The 11,218-nt window shown below is 32.1% G+C and overlaps 1 long non-coding RNA gene across 1 annotated transcript; it reads right to left on the reverse strand.

Annotated features, from left to right (window-relative positions):
* Positions 1-344: 344 nt before the first annotated feature.
* Positions 345-1,188, reverse strand: LOC149560388 (uncharacterized). Its single transcript, XR_016363349.1, has 3 exons — positions 1,027-1,188; positions 773-907; positions 345-457 (listed from the first exon to the last, which is right to left on the reverse strand). It is a non-coding gene; the product is annotated as an uncharacterized LOC149560388 (long non-coding RNA).
* Positions 1,189-11,218: the final 10,030 nt, after the last annotated feature.

The following is an 11,218-nucleotide window of genomic DNA, read 5'->3' on the forward strand; positions in this document are numbered from 1 at the left end:
TGACTTCACATAATTTATTAACCCCACTCAAAGCAATATCACCAATCATAAAGTAACAACTTATCCAACTAAAACCTCTGATCTAGGGAGATTGTACTTACCTAATCTATTGCATAAAGAATTGAATGAAGATTTGGTATTGAATCAGCACTTTCAATCTTCACAATCACATGGATATCCGCACCACAACCTTCACATAATTACAAATACAAATGCATTGATATTTTATCACATTTTAAATTCTAATTTAAAATATAAATTAAGGGAACATGCTATATCAAGCCCAATACTATATGCAAAGGATTATATTACACTGGAAAGTTAAAATTTTGCTTCAAAGGTTTACTTTTAAGGTAATCTTTCAACTCATGCACCACCTTAGCATCTTTAACAAAGGAAACAACATAATAGTCTATGCCATTCTCAACTCCAAATTTAATATCATCCCAATCTTTATCTATGAAAAAAAAAGACAAGAAATAGATTTTATCAAATACCAAATTAAGCTATCTTAGATGCTGTGTTGGTCAAAACAACTCATCACATATACAGGTAACAAAAAAATACAAATATTACACATATTTCAAGATTGATAAATATATCATTCAATTATATTCTAGGTAACTTCAATCAATCAATATTAGGTACAAAAAAGGGAAATCACAATGAAATCAAAGTCCCTAAGAAAGAAACAAATTGAGATGTACATGTCAATAAGCAACAAAAATCTAATTTTCTATGCATGCCTGAGAGTTGATAAAATGGTCTTAACCTGTAATGGAAGGTAGGGTAGCACTTTTTCCACACACATTTAAGTGTCATCGTGATTTAAGCTCTCCTCCATCGATTACTTCACAAATTTTAGAATCTGATGTTTTTGACTTCACTTATAGTGACATCATCCCCCCTAGAGAAATTCAAATAACGATAAGAAATAGAAAGCTATGAAAATGTTGCGAATAACATTAGTAACTCTATTCTTTTCAGCTAATAAATGAATTTTCAAGCCAGCACAAGAGAACGTACCATCAACAAGTAGTGTGTCTCCTTTCTCCACATCATTCACAAAATCATCATAATTCACGCTTACATAGTCTTCAGAGCCCACTCCTCTTTTGATTGTGAAAGTAAACTCTTGGCCCTTTGTGAGCATGATAGGCTGTGGTAGATCTCCACTTCTGACTTCAGGGCCCTACAATGAAATGATCTTTTAATTTATTGTTTGAGCAAAGGACTAACTCAAAAGACATATCAAAAAGGGGGTTATCTGATAAATTGCACCTAAAACACAAAAAATGACTATTAATAATGTAGATGTATCTTAATTTAGGATGAAAAAAAAGTGAAACAGATTTCAAATCTACATCTTTTCTGATTGGCTAATAGTGTTGCAATATGAAAATAGCCCACGTTATGATGTTTTCAAACAGTTAGTTCCAGCAACAACTTGTATATAATAAAGGAGTTTGAACACCTATGCAACTCTAGATGAAAGAAAATCTTGTATGATCTTAAAGATTTCATGCATATTGATAATATTCTTCTATTATAAGATTTCATGCATATTGATAATAATAAACTTAGATATCATTTATAAAACAAACTCTCGGACATTAGCGGTAGAAAATAATTCCTATTTAAATTACCTACCAACAAAATAAGCATCTCACATTGCAGATTAAAGCCTAGAAATAGTTATAGCAAATGCATAGAAACAGATTTGAGCCTAGATCAAGATAGCTCAAGTCCATACGAAATGTCTCAATGATTGAGTTTCTATATATAGTTATCTTATTTTAGGGCACCAAAATGGGTTTTATCCCATCACACAAGTAAATGATCTATTAAAATATCCTATATTTGTAATTATAAAGCTTTTCTTCGAACAAAATTCCACAATAAAATTGTGAACTAGAGAATAGTGGAAGGCCACGCAGGCAATTACTTCCCACAAATACTATGATAAGAAAAGATAATGCTCATGTTGGTCTGATCTTTTGGTATCAAATTTTCTTTGAATCATTAAAAAAATCAGATGAGAATCCTTTGGTAAGTCATAGGATCTTAGGTTTTTGTCTAGTTTATTTTGATACCTTTGAAAGTCTATGAAAAACCCTAGGTTTGGCTTTTAAAATTTACCCGGGTGCGAATTCTTTTTGAAAAAAGGGGCAAAGAATGGATATTCTTCTCTCGCCTGTTTGGATGTCATGGTTGAGTCTTATGAAAAAGGGTTTTAGTCCTACCATTGGATCCGATTTGAATCCATGGTTGTTGCATACTCGCTATGGCAAGATGCTCATATGTTACGCATAGCGCGATAGCGATCAACGAAAAATTACCTGTGATACTAAAAAGTGGAATTCGATGCCGCAAAATGTGTTCACAAGATGATCTTATGACCACGTGATACTTCCCAAACCTGTCAATTTCAAGAAGGAATGCATGTGGGAAAAAACTTGCAAGTGGTGTCATCGGAGTTCAAAATTATTCGATGATTCGCCAAGTCACTAACGGGAAATACTTGTGATTTGCCGGTGGTGATATAGCGAATGCTCAAAAACTGGCTAAATAGCCATGAAAATGCACCGGCTAAATAACTTGTGCCGTTACCTCCCTTACTTCCGTCAGCTCCTACAAAATGTACTGCCCTGCACGATTTTGGGCTGTGTCCTTTTAAATAGGCCTGGGGCAGCGTGAGAGTGGGGAAAAATATTTATGGGGCCCTGAGCCCATGTGGTTGGAAGTTGGAAGTTTGTGGTCGTGGGTGGTTAGTGTTAGGGGTTTGGGGTTATAGTGTAAGTTCTAGGTTTAGTATAAGTTAGTTTATATATATATATGTGTGTGTGTGTGTGTGTGTATGTGTGTGTGTGTGTGTGTGTGTGTGTGTGTGTGTGTGTGTGTGTGTGTGTGTGTGTGTGTGTGTGTGTGTGTGTTTGTTAGTTTTGATTATGTTTATGTTTATATATATATATATAAATTAATATGTTTCTTTTAAAAATTAGTTTAGAATTAAGTTAGTTTGTTTTATTTAAAATTATTTAAATTAATATTAAATTAAGATTAGTTTTAAATTTAAATTAGTATTAGATTAGTTTAATTTTAAGTTACTATAAATTTAATTTAGTTTTTTAGTTCTTAATTAAATTTATTGTTTGTGATAATTAATTTAGTTTTAGTTTAAAGATAGATTAGTTATTTATAATAAGTTTATAATTTAGATTTTAATTTTTAGTTAGTTTAATTTAAATGTTTTAAAACATTGAAAATTTATTGTTTGAAAGTTAAGTTAGTAGTGTTAATGTCTTAATTTTTATTTTTACTTTTTACTAATTTTAGTATTATGAGTTGTTAATGAGTAGAATAAGATTTTAGATAGTTTTAAAAAAATTTAGGTTTTTAGTATGTTTTTAAATTAGGATATTTGGCAATAGAGTTGTTTGTTTTGTATTAAATAAAGTGTTTGTTTAAATGATGTTAATTAGTATTTTTTTTTAGTGGAATCAAATATAATTGCTTTAAAAGAATAGTTGTGTTAGTATTATTAAATAGTATCATTGTTAATTTATTTTTTAGGATTGTATCTTATAGACCAAATTCAACATATAATTATCTCTTCTTACACAATAATAAATTTACTTATCTATTTACCTTTATAATATATTTTGACAATTATATAAATATTATTAATTCTTATTTTCAATTAAATTTTGTCAAAAAAAACTAATAATTAATATAGTGAAGTTGTAAACTTGTAATAAATTAAATTTTAAATAGGAAATTTTTGAAATAAATTTTCTAAAATTTAATTGATATAAACTCTTGCAGAACTACTATGCTAAATCTATGTGAATAGTTTTTTTAATAAAAAATGATAAAATATTTAGTTGAAACTTTAATAAACTTATTTTATACTCTAATTATTAAATTTAATTATTTTTAATACTTTTAAAAATAAATTTATATAATAAACTTCCCTATCTAAAATCTGATACTACTCATTAACAACTCATAATACTAAAATTATTGCCAAATATCCTAATTTCCTATTTAAAATTTAATTTATTACAAGTTTACTACTAATGTTTGCAAGAGCAAGACTGCAAATTAAAATCCTAAGTAGAAGTTCATGGGTCACTGCCACAAATGCAACAAATAAGGACATCAGGCACATGAATGCAAAACCAAGACCTTGACCACACAAAGATTTGAAGGATACTACTATAACTATAAGAAGTATGGAGATAGAGCATATGAGTGTAGATCCAAGCCTAAGTGGTCATCAAACAAATAGACAAAGGTAAATCACAATGGAAAATCTTATATATAGGATTACAATACTAGGTATAGTTGTCACTACTATCAAGAGTATGGACATGTTCCTAAGAATTACATAAGAACACACTTTAGAAGTGACTACAAAAAAGGGTTGAGTTAACTACATGTTTTAGTTGGTTGAAGATTGGTCACATAAATAAGAATTGCCCAACAAGGTCAAAAGTGCCAAGCAGTGATTCAACAAAGGCAAAGAAAAGGCAAATGTTGAGAATGTCAAATATGAAATGAAAAATACATGGAAGAGAAAGGAAGATTGCAACACATCAAGTTCTGATGGGATCTCTTCACCTAATGGGTTAGTTGATGACACCACCTCCAACTAAGAAATCAAGAGGTATGTGTGGGATTGATATTTAAATAATATATCATAATTATTTCAAAGGACTTAGTTTTGAAAAGATTACATTTTCATGAAGAAAGATGCAAAGTTTTGTTTAGAATCTTGAAGAAATCTTTTAGTTTTTCAATTTTCATGTTACTGTCAAGCATGAAAATTTTCACTTAAGTTGTCGAGTGAAATCTAGTTGATACTGAGCTATTATAGGTGATAGTGTTGACCAATCTCATAGTGGTTTCATTAATAGAGGAGGACATGAAGAAGATACTACTAGACACCACCAACAAGGAAAACTTCTGTAGTCACCCTATATTGGTGAGTGTAGATGAACTTAAGGAGGCAGAGAAGACATTTATAGAGGTAGAAACTTGAGACATCAAAAACCCCTTAATTTATTATGATGCAACCTACATTGCCCATTGTGGTGTATCAAAGTAAAGAAACAAACACCATGGCTAACATCAACAAATTGGTGCAAAATTTTTTAGTACAAAGAGTTTCTACTCAAGCACGGGATGGAACACAAGTTCAAACAAGATAGGTAGATACTCATCTACCTACAACACAAGTTCAAGATGCAATTGAAATTGAAAAGAAAGAAGAGGAAAGATGGAAGATTCAAACTTGACTACACAGCCTTGTTGGAAGATTGGAGAGATTTTTGGAATATTGGTTTGATGATAATATGTAACACTCATGACCGAGTTTGTCATTGATGTCAATATAGCATGTTTGATGTCTTATGTGGTATCTGACAGAAGAACAATGGAAAGATCAATTTGATATGCTTGACTAGTTGAACATAACAACAACTCATGGTTATGAGAGATACATTTCAGTATCTAGCATATTCAGTTAACATCGGAAGTAGAAAGGCTAAGTCTAGAAGAAGTTATGTAAGTTTTGGTAATGTTTGTTCTAAGATAGAGTTTATAAAGGCATGTTTGGGTAAACTTGTTATATCTCTTAGCAGATTTGATATATTGAGGATCAAGGTTGAGGACTTGGAGAAGACATGTTAAGGATGGCATGGCTAAGCTCACTTCTAATAATATTATGTGTACAAAAAGTTATTCAATTTGCAAGGTGGAAGATTTGTGTTATCGCTAAGTGTAACATGCTCTTAATGTGGTCCTATAATAATTAATTGAGAAGGATTAACAACCAACTCAAGGAATTTTTTAATGGAATTGGTATAAAGGAAGCATATTTTCCTTTATCATGGCATGGATATATGTGAATTATGAATGTTTGGAAAGTAGCAGAGAGTATGGAATGTTAAGTTGAGCAAAGCAATGCTGAAGTAAAGGAAACTTCATTGCCAAGGTTTTTCTGAGTGATCCAAGGTTTGGTATTTGGATTTGAGGTTTATGACCTGGTCTACAAGGTCTAATAGTAATTGGTCTTGTTGATAGGATAGAGGAAAGAACAAGCAGGGAAGATAAATAACAGTAAATTATTTGTTTGAGCAATGAGCTCTTCTCGTAGTTGAAATTGCATGTTTGGCAATGGGATCTTCTTGCATACATTGTACCACAACTCCTAACAGCATTAGCACAACTCCTAATAGGCTTGGAATCTCCTAAAAATGATTCAAAGTCTCCTAATAGGGACTGATTTTACTAAATGTTGTAACAGACTCCTAACAGGGTCTATACTCTAATAAGGAATATTTATATTAGTACATCATCTTTTAGGCATCATTCCCATTGGGGTTTCCCCTCTGATCAAGGGTTTCCCTAGTCAACATATCTAGTGTATTTGTTTATGTGAATCTTTCTATTGTTGCAAATTTACTTTGGTTGAATGGTTAAGTTTGTTTAAAGAAGATAAGTGTTTTAATTATTGGATAACTAATTCACACCTCCCCTCCCCCCCAACCCCCCCTTAGTTATCTTGGTGGACTATTGTTTCTAATAAGCCCGAGGAGAAATTGTTAATAAAAACACTGGTTACCTTACCAACAACTACTACTCTTCCAAATCAAGCACTTCAAAGGTCAAGTATAGAAGCAACACCATTATAATCACCAAGGTCTAGTACATCCAAGGTAGGTGAGGTTACATCATTTATTGATGTCAACTTGGATGAAGTGATTGTCCTACCAAAGTTTGACCTTGCAACAATCCCAATTGAACAAATGGGCATACTACAAGATGCACTTGCAAGGAAAAAGCATCAAGAGCTACTCAGAAGGGAGCATAGGTAGAAGCAAGCATTGCAAGACATCAAGAATATATATATTGATGCATTTAGCCTGCCAGCACCTGAAGAAGACAAGCCTATCATGGAATAGTTGGTAATCATTATAGAACACATCAATGATGCAAACCTAGATTCAAATGTCAAACTACTTGAATGGTCTGAGAGAAAATTTCAAGGGAAGGTAAATGACAAGGTATCAAGTTCTATTACACTTAGTCAGGTTGAGTTAGCAACCAAGACTAAAAGTGTAAATAAAATCTTAGAGAATATTTTCTTACTTACACCAATTTGTGTCATACAAATTTGTTCACACAAGAAGTATAGTGCCATATTGACAATTTGGAGGCAAAAATGAAGCTAACAGGTATTACTCTACCCAATTCTCTAGCTCAGAGTTAGAAGCACTTCAAGAATTTGATGAATTCCCAAGGTCAATTGGTTGACCTACATGCTCAAGAAGAAAATATTTGGGCCACACTGATTAGCATCCAATCCATGTTGACCCCACATATGGAAATACTTCACAAGGATCTAGCCTTTGTAGAGACACTAATGGCAAAGGATCCCCATCTTTCTATACTAGAAGGCTTAGTTTATCTGGTTGCCAATTTGGCCATCCAAATCAAATCATTGGAGGTAGCTTGTGATAATTGGGATGTAGCTTTGAAGCTAATACTTGAGATCCATAAATCTTTTTTGGATAAACACACTATTCAGGTATAACCCTTTGATATAAGAGTAAAAAAGAGGGAGTAATAAGATAGGAGGAGAAATAAGAAAGGGGGAGCATAATAAGTTTTTTAGTGACATTGACTCCAAGTGATGAATAGATACCGTTTTGGGGGAGACAAAATAAAGGGGGAGTCAAAGACATAAACAAAGTATAGCATATGCATATTTACTTAGCAATAGTATTGATTCAAGATTCAAGATATAATAATCAACTCAAGGGGATTTATAAGATTTTGAGGTATGATAGTAAAGTAAAGTTTTGCAAAATTTTGAAATTTTGAAATTTTGTATTATACCGAGTAAAGATGGTGATTATCTAAGTTATGCTTATAAGTTAAATATATTCATGCATAACCAAGTGTTTTTTCCACTCATGTCAAAGGGGGAGATTGTTAATCTCAAATTGGTTTTGACATATGAGTGTTTATACACTTAAGTCATTTACAAGATTAGTTCATGTCGAACAAGTAATACGTTTGGAGCATAACATGTCAGATAGTGCATATCAAGTGAGATTCTTAGTGTATGTTGAGTAAACAGTTGGTGCCAATCCACTCGTCGAGTAGATAGATGATGTTGAGTGATTCAAGAGCTGAGTAATCAAAGGATGTTGAGTTATTCAGATGTTGAGTTCTGGCATTGAAGTTGTAGTTGATGTTGAGCATCAGGGACTTCTAGTGTCTAGTTATATAGTTTTGACATAGTTGTTTGTAATGGCACAAACTCCTATGTAAATTATTTTGGAACCAACTTAAGGATATATTTTGAGATCCTAGATGATAAGAATGAATCTTGATTGATTATCCCAATGCAACACACACAACCAATCAGAAAAAAGAGAAGGATTAAGCAATAGGAAAATCACAATCGTTGATTCATACCTAACCCTAAGTCACCAAGATCTTCATAAGGAGGGTAAACCCTAATATAGAATGTACATAAGGAGATGAGTAGAGAGAGAATTTTGTGCATGCAAAAAGAGAATCAAGGTGTGACTAAGGAATTGTGATCTAGAGACATGAATTATAGAATATGTTAGAGGAAAACATAGTAAAGGAGTTAGAGGATAGAAGAGATACATCTAATCAAAGAAGGATCAAGAATACATGCAAAGAGGTGATCTAACATCAAGTAGTAGAGTGCTAACAAAGGATCATTGTTGAGACATTTTAAAAGGTGAATCATTTAAATCTCTTAACAGAGTAGTCCTAACATGCTGAGATAAATCCTTTAATAGGGTGCTTACTTCATTGTAAGTTGAAGTCCTCTTACTAGGCACACTTCTAATAGGGTCTTGAAATCCTTTAATAGGGTAAGATGTAATAGGCTTTGTAAGCCTTTAATAGGGTAGATCATATTTCATGATCAAACATTGTAACATTCATTGGATATACTTTATAAATGTAGTAGTGAAGATGTATGAGTGTCATCCCCACCCTAGTTTTACCTTCTCATTAGAGGGTTTTTGGGTAATCATATCTTGTGTCATATGTATGAATGTTTATTTACTTTCAAGCTATGAATAGTTACGCTTAATTTGGTATTTTAGTTTACATGCATAGATTGTGAGATGGATGTGTAGTGAATGATTTTAAGGATGAAGTTTTCAAGTATTTTATCGGACTTAGTATTATCATATATTTATTGACAAACCTCCCTGCAGTAAGTCAATTTCATCAAACACAAAACAAAAAAAGAAATGATTCACTTGACCCCATGTCACATGAATTCTAGGAAGGTTGGCATTAGGTTGGGATTATAGGGACGTTAAGTGGATTAATGTTATTTGTATGGGGAGATGTATAAGTAAAGTAAAATGTAGTAAATAAAAGATTTGGCTTAAATATTGTTATTTTTGAAAGGATATAAGGGTTAATGGCTAGTGGATAGGGAATTAGTGGTAAAATTAGATAAGGGGTGGTAGGAAGTAAAGCAAGATGTAAGGGATAGTTATAGTATAGTTTAGGAATGGTTAGTAGAAAATGTTAGGAGTAAGGAACCGTATATTAGATTATTAATAGAGATTTTTTTAATTTATTTAATATTCAAATACTATAAGAAAATAAATTAAACTAAGATAATATACATGTTTATATATATAATAAATATATATAATTAATCAATTTACAAAAAAAATAAAACACACAAATTATAGCATTTATAACTATTCACATAATAAAAAAATGAGTAGCTCAAATTAATATAAAGATAAATTAAAAATCATTTTTATCATTACAATACTAATTATTGCATATTCTCATTATTTAATTGAATTAATTTTATCTTAGATGCTAAATATTTATTATAATTTATAAAAAATTGAAACTAAAACATGCAACATTACAAAGAGAATGGACTAAATTAATACACAAATCTACACACTTATTTTTCAACTAAATAACTTATTTACAAGAAATGTTTTATCTACTCTATCTTTCGTAAATATTTTGATGGTTGTACCCCATCACTTTATGTATAAACTATTAATTAAAAATAGTAGTAATATATAAACCCGCTTCTTTTGAAAGTTTTCTACTAAACTATTAAAATAGTTAACAGTCATTATCAAAATTTTAATAATATTTGATATTTTTAAATCACAATGTGGATTGCATTTTCACTGTCAGAGTACATTTGGATCGAACATAACTGTTAGAGTACATTTGGCAGGTCAGAGTACATTTTGTTTTGGATAGTTAATGGATGGAAATGTAACAACACTGGCTAGCCGGTGAATGATCGTGGCTATTTAGCCAGTGTCGTTTTGAAAATGGTTACCGAAACTCACCATATCGCTAGCTGGGTTTGTTGGTATCTATGCTGGTAACGATTTAGCGATTGCTCAGAAAATGGTAATGCAACTAAAAATCCTCAAAGGTGGGCCCCAAATGAGTGACGTGATAAGGTTGAGTTACACGGTGGCATCCCATTGAGCATATTTGAGTAGGAAGATTTTGATTCATCGAAACTTGCCATATCTCTTGCTAGATTATTGGTTTTTATGCCGGTAGCGATATAGCGACCCACCTGAAAATCACAGACACAACAAGGCCCAAGACATGTGATGTCATGTAGAGATTAGAAAATATATATGTGCCAGCGTGTTGAGCCAGCTCAGCGACAGCGATATCATGGACCCACTTCCCGTATACTAGGTACGAAAATTTTTGATAGTGAGATCGAGCTGGGATCAAAGGGTGGCATTGAATCACTATGAATAAGTGCTAAAAAGTTAAGTATAGTGAGTTAGCGAGTGTAGCCCACCACTATTGAAGTAGTCCACAAGATCAAGTTTGGATCGACGATGCTCATTGACTCGCTATAAAGAGATGTGCAAAAATTAGGTATAGTGAGTTAACGAGCAATGGACCCACCATCGTGTTCTTAAAGGTTGTTTCAATTGTCTACCACATGATTAAAGTAAGATCAGTGATCATCACTAGCTCGTTGTGGAAAGGTGCTCAAGAATTATGTATAACGAGTTAGTGAGTTGATGACACGTGTCCGTAGTCATCCATGGGCTCGGTTTGAAGCGCCAGCCTTGAAAGAAAGGTATAGGTGGAGGTGTTTTATAAGCTTGACTACCAATGTGTTAAGAAGAAAGCTAAG

This window comes from Cupressus sempervirens, chromosome 4 (assembly GCF_028749045.1).
Source record: "Cupressus sempervirens isolate cs-2001-9-10 chromosome 4, ASM2874904v1, whole genome shotgun sequence".
Taxonomy (NCBI): domain Eukaryota; kingdom Viridiplantae; phylum Streptophyta; class Pinopsida; order Cupressales; family Cupressaceae; genus Cupressus; species Cupressus sempervirens.